Genomic DNA, 11,616 nt, shown 5'->3' on the forward strand with positions numbered 1-11,616 from the left:
TCATAGGATCGCTATTTTTAACAATTTACTAATGTTTATTAATTTTAGAATGTTCTTGGTTATCAAGCATTTGTATGTGATTATATCTCTTTTAATTTTATTATTACTAACCTCCATAATGGACCTTTGGAGCTGCTTAGAAATAAATTCAATGTTTTTTCTCATTTGTTATTTTTTAAATGCTGTCCAATCTTCAATTTAATTCGATTGTACTTCTGTTCTTACTGCTGGGTGAGAGAGCTTTCTTTTATTTATATATTGCGTTTGTTGACGTTTTGTTTAATTTTTCAGTTTAATTTTGCGAAAAAACGGTAGAACGGTTGATAAAAGAAGCTTACCAAAGCGTATCTAAAGAGCAGTGGCATAATTATGTGAACCATAATGAACCGTGAAGAAAGTAGAAGAAAAAATGTTTGCGGTGGACAATTTGCAGGAAAATATTAAACAGGTGTTAATAAATATAGGAGATGAATGAAAAGATGAGGACGATTTAGGTAAAGATTGCAATTAGAATTAATTAACGAGAAATATTTCAGATTTAGATCAGATAGTCGTATAGGGTAAACTACTTGCATTTTTTTGTATATATGTATATACGTATTTATGAAGTATTAGATATTTTATGTATACAGGTATTTTTTATAGAATTAATTTGTTTTTTTTTTTTGTTTATTATCTTATTTAACTCAGTTAAATTAATGAGTAAAGATTTTTTAAACAAAGGGCGTACGGTCCTGGTTTCTCAGTCTATCGCCAAACTACCACACACCTACCAGTGTGCCGACATAAACGGCATCACTGCGCGCCGTAAGACCAACACTGCATTATAACTGTGGCTTCTACTATAGTTTCTAAAGTTGTTATTACATATTCTAGTATGGTTTTATATGTGATTTATGCTGGGTTAAATGACCCATTAAAAATCTGCCATGGGTTTGTAAACTATAAACAATTTGCCACATTTCTGAATCTACAAAATCCACAAGAGTACACTGATCACTATTTCCGCCTTATCTTAGTGGCTACATTGGTAAATACACGTGCGAATGTTGTATTAAAAAGACAAGAAGGCTGGAAATCTTTAAGTGGCAGAAGATTAGATTCTTCAGAAAATCTAATAAATATATTAAATCAATTAATTTCTTTGATTAATAGATATCTACGTATTTCCAGAGTAAACTTTTCGTTAACCTGCAATTATTTCTGCTATATCACAATTAAATGTTCCTCTACGAATCAATACAAGGCAGCAGTTTAACTTTTAGTTATTGTTCAAAAATTCATAATTTTGTTTAACGTTAAATGGTTTTTATTAATATTTTCTGATCGTAAAAACAATAAAGTTACTCGGTAGAATGAAAATTCTATCTACTCGTGGTTCCTCAAGCTCACTTACACTCGAGTTAAGAATCCTCCATTTGTATGGAATTTTCATTCCAACCTTGTCATAGAATAATTATTTTAACGGAATAAAGCAAATGTTGTTATTATGGAACCATCATCGCTTTCCGCCGACTGGCCCTCCCTTTTCATGCTCGCACTTTTACCAACAAACTATTGACTAAAGATCGTCCTTAGCCTTATCCACAAAAACACCACTATCGTTAGTTTTCCGTTTACCAGCATCAACGTCGGACCAAAACCCGTAGATTTTATTTCCAAGGATTCGTGTTTTTATTTTAAGTATTACACAATATTGTTTTATTTTCATTTTGTTTGTTATTTATTTGAATATATCTCTTTTTTTAATCTAACTTCCATTTTACTGAGTCTAGTGTCTAATAGTCGGAGCTACCCGTCGCTAGGTTGCCTAATGTTTAATTATTGGATTCCTGAATTATATAAAGGGTTATTACTCTCGAGTTAAAAAATTTACTTATTATATTCATTCTGGCATTATTCACCTCCTATTATAATATTCTAATATCCAATAGAGTATTGTTTATTTTACTTTTTTTTCTTTTATCGTTTTAAAACATCCAGGATAATATCAGTATAATTGAATCAGAAATCTGAAAATTATGTTCAATATAAAGTTGCTCGTACCAGTCTCGATTATGCATGTTAACTAGTATTTTATTGTAAGAAAAGTTCATTCTTGCATGCAAACTAGAAGTGGAAAAATTATAGAAGTGCATTAAATTATTTATTTACAGTCTACAGTATCTTATTGTAATGCCTGCTACGATATAAAACTACACTACTTTAATTTACGCGTAGTGTTCTATATAAGGGGTAATTACCACAAGAGTTTTGTTTCGAGTTTAGATTTTTTTTTTTTTTTTTTTTTTAAAGGTTAAAATACGTTTATTGACGTTTCAATTTCCACTTCGGAAATCGTTCTCAAAATACAAACATTAGTAAATTAAACAAATTTTGTTTTTGTTACTTAGTGAAAAAATTCTTCTAATAATTTAATTTTATCTGACTCATCTATATTGACAATTCAGACATACATTGTACATTTTAAAGTAGACGACTTTAAAATGATATTGCCAATATTGTTGAATTGCGTTCCTGGGACGACTTTACTTATAAGATAGTTCATTCGATTACATGAAATCAACTTTAACTTGAGAATATCCGTCAGAAAAGATCATAACATGTAATTCGTCTTTAAAAAGACAAATACATGCCATGATGACAGTAAAATTCTCCTGTTAGTGATTCCATAGTAAATTATGAGGGAAAAACCAGGAAAAAAACCTCATAATACTATCCCGACATGGTAAGTATTTGATATTGCATTTAGTTTACCTTCGATTAATACCAAATTCCGATTTTATATGTTTGTTATTTAAAAAATATAAATGATGTATTCTCTATATGTTACTGACTTACCAATACTGGTATTTTCTTTTTAATAACTTCCTCTTTCAATATGGGTAACCAGATCCTACTACATTCTGCCGAGGAATTCGCGACACAATTGGTCTCATTTAGCATAATTAGAGCCGCTTCTTTGATTTTTCTCTTTTTACCATCCGTTTCTTTTAGGACTATATTTGAATCATTCCATTGAACCTTATGTTCATTATCCCATGCATGTTTACATATTTGAGATCTATCAAATTCTCTATTTTTAATATAGGATTGATGTTCACTTATTCTAACATTTAATGGCCTTGATGTTTCACCTAAATAAAACTGATCGCATTCACAAGGTATTTTATAAATGCAATTCTTTGTCCTTTCTTGTTCGTTGTTAGGTTTGGTTTTGGACAAAATAGATCTCAACGTGTTTGTCGTTTTGAATGTTGTTGAAATGTTGAATTTATTTCCTATCCTTTTAAGCTTTTCCGATAATCCTTTTATATATGGTATTGTTATTTTCCTCGTATTATGCCTTGTATATGCTGTAGGATCTCGTTCTAAGTTGTTTTGTTCTATTCGATCGATTGTTGAAAATTCCTTATTTATAAACGATAAAGGATAATCATTTTTTAATAAAACAGATGTTAACAAATGTTTCTCCTCCAAGAACGAATTTTCGTTAGAACAAGTAATTTTGGCTCTATCGTATAAGGATTTAATGATTCCCTTTTTAATATTAATATTGTGATATTAATTGAAAAAGTTTATTTCATGTAATCGAATGAACTATCTTATAAGTAAAGTCGTCCCAGGAACGCAACTCAACAATATTGGCAATATCATTTTAAAGTCGTCTACTTTAAAATGTACAATGTATGTCTGAATTGTCAATATAGATGAGTCAGATAAAATTAAATTATTAGAAGAATTTTTTCACTAAGTAACAAAAACAAAATTTGTTTAATTTACTAATGTTTGTATTTTGAGAACGATTTCCAAAGTGGAAATTGAAACGTCAATAAACGTATTTTAACCTTAAAAAAAAAAAAAAAAAAAAAAAAAAAAAAAAAAAAAAAAAAAAAACTAAATTTTTAATGTGTTGCATGTGTGAGTTCATTTTAGTTTAGGTAACAAAAAATAAATAGAAAGACTCACAATCAATTTATACTACTACGCTTACCGGTTTCGCATACTCCAATTTACTCTTTAGGTCTACACAATCTTTAGGTCTCCGGTACGGTAAACTTCCTCTTTTTTAGATGCCGTCTTCTTAGCGAAGGTTGGCGATGACCTCTGCAAAGTCCTTCCTATTTTGGGCTTTCCTTATTAAATTTTAAAAGTCTAATTCTGTCCAATCTTTGATGTTGCCATTGTTGATGATGTTGATGATTTTCCCTTCTATAATAAGCTGAAGGAAGTTATACCTGTCGTGTCTAAATATGTGTCCAAGATAAGACGTTTTACGCTTCTTGACAATTTCTGTGAGTTCACGTTCTCTATTCATACGCCTTAAGACTTCTTCATTTCTAACGCGGTCGGTCCATGGAATTTTCAGCATACGACGAAATACCCACATCTCAAAACTCTCTAAACGTCGTAACGAGCTGACTGTTAACGTCCAAGCTTCCACGCCGTGTAATAGTACACTATATACATAACACTTTATCATGCGGTATCGTAGGGACAAATCAAGATTACGGGTAGTGAGTAATTGTCGCAACTTTGAGAAGGTGTTTCTTGCCTGTTCTATTGTACATTTAACCTCTTGTTCTTCATGTACCTCTAAGGTTTCATGTATCCAACAGCCTAGATACTTAAACTTTTTCACTTGTTCAACTAGATTGTTGTTGACTAGTATGTTTATAACTGGTGTGTGTTTTTTTGAAATTACATCTAGAGCATGTGCAAAGATGTCCTCTGAGTCTTCTTCTTCTTCTTCACGTGCTATCTCCGCGACGGAGGTTGGCAATCATCATGGCTATTCTGATCTTAGATGCTGATGCTCTGAATAGTTCAATAGATGTGCATCCGTACCATTCCCTCAAGTTACGCAACCATGAGATTCTTCTTCTTCCTACACTTCTCTTGCCCTGGATTTTCCCTTGTATAATCAATTGAAGTAGGTTGTATCTCTCATTACGCATAACATGCCCCAGGTATTGCAGCTTTCGTGTCTTGATGGTTTCCAATACTTCCATTCTTTTGTTGATTCTTCTCATGACTTCGTTGTTTGTTACATGCTCGGTCCATGATATCTTCAGGATTCTTCTATACACCCACATTTCAAATGCTTCCAACTTTTTAGCAGTCGACGCGTTAAGTGTCCATGCTTCTATCCCATAAAGCAGAGTCGAGAATATATAGCACCTTGCCAGTCCTCTGAGTACAAGTTGAATAAAAATGGTGATAGTATACAACCTTGTCTAACTCCTCTTTGGATATTTATGGTTTCAGTATCACTCATTTCAGTTCTGACCTCACCAATCAAGATTACGGGTAGTGAGTAATTGTCGCAACTTTGAGAAGGTGTTTCTTGCCTGTTCTATTGTACATTTAACCTCTTGTTCTTCATGTACCTCTAAGGTTTCATGTATCCAACAGCCTAGATACTTAAACTTTTTCACTTGTTCAACTAGATTGTTGTTGACTAGTATGTTTATAACTGGTGTGTGTTTTTTTGAAATTACATCTAGAGCATGTGCAAAGATGTCCTCTGAGTACAAGTTGAATAAAAATGGTGATAGTATACAACCTTGTCTAACTCCTCTTTGGATATTTATGGTTTCAGTATCACTCATTTCAGTTCTGACAGAGGCGTTTTGGTTCCAGTAGAGTTCACGTATTGTATTAATGTCGTCTGGATCCAGGTTCTTTTTTTGCAAGCATTCTATTAGCTGATCGTGTTTGACTTTGTTAAAAGCATTTTTATAATCTATAAAGCACAAGTAGACATCTTTTTGTTGATCCCGACACTTTCGAATGAGAACAATGAAACTGAACAATGCTTCTCGAGTTCCCATACCGTTTCGAAAGCCAAATTGTTCCGGACCCATATCTTCTTCGCATTTTTTGTAAATTCTGTTATGGATAATTTTTAGAAATAGCTTCAGAATATGGGGCATGAGACTTATTAATCGAAAGTCATTATATTGTTTTGCGTAGTTTGATTTGGGTATAGGCACAAACGTAGACGTTAACCAGTCTATATATTAGTTACATAGTTCATACAATAGTTCTAAATTGTCTTCTTCCAAAAGTTGTATAATTTCACTATGAACGTAGTCAGGTCCAGAGGCTTTTCCGGTTTTCATATTTTTTAAGGCGTATTTTATTTCTGATGTTAAGATGGGCAAGTCGTTATTCTATAGTCTGAGAATAGGTTTTGTATGTGTGTTCGCCATACATACAAAATACGTTTTGTACGGTAAACTAAATGTTAAAAATACAAGTTACTAATATTAAAGTGCTGTCTAGTACAAAATATATACAAATTATGCCAATATTCTATGTGCAGAGTTTTAAGAGTGAACAATTTTAAATTGCAAATCATGTTGCTTCTCTCTATTGGCTAATCAAGAGCTTAACGACTAATAATTAGTATCTCAGATGTATAATATTGACTACGGATATCTTAACTAAACCCAATGCCCCTGCAGCATTTGTCGGTTTTAAAGCCGATAAATTTTATTCAAATTCGATTAAAATTACAGAACGTTTTGATATAAATTTTGAAAATAAATTGGTGTGGTGGTTTTTTTAAACTTATATATGACATATATAATAGGTCTTAACTTTTAAACGTTAAAATCAAAATGAGAGATACTATGGATCGATTTTTTTTTACCAGAATGTTATATTTTATTTTTGTTAACTTTCACCTTATTTATTTTAGTTTAATAATTACTCTAATTGGAAAAGTTCGCAATCATTTTGTTGTAGGTCAGTCCGATACTGATTAAGATAAATATAGAGAAAAATGTTGACCTTTCGATGTCTTTTCTAGGCCTATCGCACAGCATAATTATTATTGTATATAGTATTATCCACGCAAAAGTTTAAAAATATGTAACCACCAAATATACAATGTGTCCGTAAAGTCTGGAATAAATTCGATATTTCCTAAATGAAAAGCCTTTTTAAGAAAAATCTAACACAAGTCGATTTTTAAATTTATTGTTCTACGTTTTACAATAAAATTTCATTATAGAAGGTGATACACGTTACAGTAATGACGTCATCGGCTCTTTTTTTTTAAGTAACACCCTGTATTTTAGGACATTTTTAGATCGATAAAAATGAGCTGACTCCAAAAAAGTGTAATACTGGGTGGTCTAACGGATATAATTTGAAAGATATGCGCTTAGAAAATTAATTTTTATTGACTTATAATATTATTAAATTATAAATAAAATATAATCAACAACTTGAAATTAATCCAGTAATTAATACATGACTTAACCCAAACATTGTACAAATTCTTGTAGAACCTTGTTTATGCTTTCTTGAGAAATATTGTTTATTTCTTTACGAATTCTTGTTTTCAAGTAAACAATATTTACAGGTTTCGTTTTAAAAACAACATTCTTTAAATGACCCCACATAAAATAATCCAAAGGATTTAGGTCTGGCGACCTCGCTGGCCACTCAATATGTCCACGTCTTCCAATCCACCTGTTCGGAAAAATTTCGTTTAGGTACCTTCGAACATCTAAAGCATAATGCGGAGGCGCAACATCCTGTTGAAACCATAAACTTTTAACCAAACCTCCAAGATTAATTGTCCTGGGGAATAAATTAACTAAAGTAGGTACGAGATACCCACATAAAAACTGAAGGTATGCTGGCCCGTTTAAATTACCTTTGAAATAGTAGAGTCCAATGATTTTATTTCTTACAATGACAGCCCATACGTTTACCTTTTGCGGGTATTGTATATGATGTTCCCGCATTCAGTTGAAATTTTTGTTTGCCCAGTATCTACAATTATTCTGACGGTTTACTTCGCCTTTTAATTTGAATGTAGCCTCATCAGAAAAAATAATATTTTGAACCAAGACAGGGTTTCGGTGGCTGTTATCCATCATTATTTCGCAAAATTGTATTCTTTTATCTGAATCATCCTCGTTTAATTCCTGTACAACTGTGCATTTTACTTACTTTACTTACTTTTACGTACTTTGTGTACCGTTGTTTTGCAAACATCGAGATCACTACTAACCTTACGAACAGAAGTGTGAGCATCTTCTTCAAAAGCAAGTAGAACATCTAATATTGTAACTTAATTTACAGAAGGACGGCCTGATTTGCGTGCATTTTCAACCGTACCAGTTTCTCGAAATTTCTTTTCAATCTTACTTACTGTTGACTGCGTGATGGGTATTTCTGGATATTTATCATTAAATAAATTACACACTTCCATCTGAGTTCGCGATTTGTCTCCATACCCAATAATCATGAGTATTTCAATTCTTTGCTTTACACTCAAATTCATTTAAACTTAAAATTAATTCTATGCAATAATACAAAACATTCACGAATTAATAATATTTTTGTACTACTTAATTGTTATTGAACGTTACTAAAAATAATTACAGTTTACCAAAAAGTAGAAGTAGGCTACTTTTTTGCAATTGGTAATAAATAATTTATTTTCTAAGCTCATATCTTTCAAATTATATCCATTAGACCCGAGTGTTATACTTTTTTGAAATCAACTCATTTTTATCGATCTAAAAATGTCCTAAAATACAGGGTGTTACCTTGTGTATCACCTTGTATAATGAAATTTTATTGTAAAATATAGAACATTAAATTTAAAAATCGAAGTGTTTTAGATTTTTTTAAAAAGGCTTTTTATTTAGGAAATATCGAATTTATTCCATACTTTACGGACACACTGTATACAAGAGTGTGTGAGCTGTATACAAGTTTTCCAAGTTAGTCATATATATTGCAGAAAATTATATATGTATATGTATATATATATAATATATATATATATATATATATATATATATATATATATATATATATATATATATATATATATATATATATATATTGTTATGGATCAGTTTACCGATCAGAAATAGAATAAAGAGTTTTTTTATTATTTTAATATACCGCGGGCATATAAGTTAAAATACAACCCTGTACTTATTTGTAATAGTTAGAATAAGAGAAAACATTGTTCCGTGACGTGACCCTGACGAGTTTTTCCGTGAAAGACTGAGTGAATAGTGAAAGGACAATGGAAATCGTATAATTATAGATTTAGGAATAAACTTATAATTGTATTTTGCGGTGGGCATTTTTCGAAAGTAAATAAGAATTAGATTTAGATATGAGATAACAACAATTTGGAAACTTATTTCTGTTGAAAAAGGCAAAATTGTTAATGGTTTCTGAAAAGTAATTTGAGTAAAAGTACTTTATTTGTTTTAAATATCATGTTGGAAATTTTCTAAATCGAAAATAAGTGGGAAAGATGAATGCTTATGATTGGTTAAAAAGGAATGGTGGGAATGAGAGATTTGAGAAGGTTGTCTGGGAGAGATTGAAAGAATTATTATGTTACCGGCAGACCAGAAGAGAAGACGTGTTTTCGTGTAGTCAATCTGAGTACCAGTGTTTTCGTTTGTTAGTGAAAAAGTTGGAAGCTGAGAGCAGATCAAAATCGAGAAGATTAATACCTCTTTTGAGTCTGCATAGTCTGCGAGATATAATTGAGAAAGAAAGGAGAATTTGTGAATAAAGAGTACCGGTCAAAAGAGGCTTGGGCTTGTGTTTTCGGAGGAGTAGTTTGCTGGTATGCGGTTTGGATCGATGCTGAGAACGGGAAAGATTTGATGGTAGCCGGACATAATCAATCAAGGAAGGAACTGTGGTTTGATCGAGAGGAGACATCATTGGTGTAAAAAAATAAAGGTCAGTCAAATAATTTGAATGAATAAAAATTTTAAGATATTCTAGAGATAAAATCAAATATAAGCATACAAACTAAGATTCCAAGTTTCAAAGAGTTATTTTTTTTGTGAATAAATTATATATTTATATGGTCATTTTTTTAGTAGATATTATAAAACAGATCAATAGATGGTTTGTAATTAAAATTAAATTTAGAGTATAGGAGTTTGTTGGGAAAGATAATTGCCCACAAAAGTTATTTATTAATATTCATCGTATTGCTTATTGAAAATAAATAATAATTTGTGTGCATATTTATGTTGTTTTAATGTTAGTTACGTTTCCTGTTCTATCCCGATTATGAGCAACTAGGAGATACTGAACCCACTAGAAGAGATATATAAAGTAAACTGATTAAAGTAAAATTAAAAAGGCACCCTGAGAATTTTTAATAGTAATTGATTTGTATGACTTTGCATAAATTAGTGAATTAATTAATTAAATAATTGGATTAATTAAATTAGTGTTAATTAATAATAATAAAACATCATAAAGCAGATCACAACAATATATATATATATATATATATATATATATATATATATATATATATATATATATATATATATATATATAGGGATCATTCGAAGAGTGGTGGGTTTTTCGGTCAAAAGGAGAAGAAAAAAGACAAAGAAGTTGGCTATTTCATCTATTTATTTGAAGACGTTTCGCTCTCTAATCAGAAAGCATCATCAGTTCATCTAAAAAGCACAATATGAAAAACCAAACATCCATTGAAAAGTCAATATTAATGTGTTACCTTAAAAAGACATGTAGCAGTCAATGGTGTAAAATGTAAAGAAGCTTAAGATACTAGAGTAGTAAAGTATGTAAAAAACTTATATCAAAAATATAAGTATTTGCCGAGAACTAACAAGATCATAAGATTACACTTCCTTAATATCATACTGTTGGAACATACATTCAAAACTTGTGCAAATTTCACTTCTTAATGTTTATTAACAATGGAGATATGATTTTTTTAAAAATAGTCCCTAATTTCATTCCTATTGGTCATAGGTTTTTTTTTACCAGCTATCCAATGGTTGTACGTACAAGTCTGTAGTTTAAAAAACATAGAAGTTACTACAATTGTTTATAAGTAAAAAACATACCTCTTTTTCAAACGTTTATTTTATAAATAATATCGATGAAAACACAATATGCATTTTACTTCTGAGATAGTATAAGTCTTAAAAAATCCTACTAAATTTTCTAAATGTGTCTAGCATCATTAATAGAGCAAGTTCAATAGTTTAAATATTTAGCCTCAGGGATAAACAAATTAAATAACTTTTAAACTGTCTGACCGATCGGGGGGAAATTTAGCACAAATTTAAAAGACGGTAATTCGTCGATGTTCAAATGTATTAATAAAAATAATAAAATTTATAAATTAGTGCAAAAAAACTGTTTTTTGCAAATATCTCCGTAAATTATTTATCAATTTTAATTTAAAAAACGGGAACATAAAGATATTCTTGATATAAAAAAATGATATAAATATTGTTTATGTAAAATATAAGGGAAGAAACTTATAGAAAAAAATCAAATTGTCACCATAAATTATTGTTTAAAAAAAAACGCAAGATAAAAAAAAGAATAATTTTCATCTATTGGTCATCTAGTAACCACCACCTATGTCTTAAAAACTTCAGATATCTGCGAAAAATGTTTCGACCTTTTTTTTACCAGACTGGGCTATGTATCGATTAAATTAAACACAAACACTAAAAAATATAAACCATAGCGTCTATATTCGCTCATTAAACAGAGTTATAAAATTGTTTATTTATTAATACTCGTGGTTTACACTATGACGTCTACTGTACGGGA

The sequence above is a fragment of the Diabrotica undecimpunctata genome, chromosome 4, assembly GCF_040954645.1.
Source record: "Diabrotica undecimpunctata isolate CICGRU chromosome 4, icDiaUnde3, whole genome shotgun sequence".
Classification (NCBI taxonomy): Eukaryota; Metazoa; Arthropoda; class Insecta; order Coleoptera; family Chrysomelidae; genus Diabrotica; species Diabrotica undecimpunctata.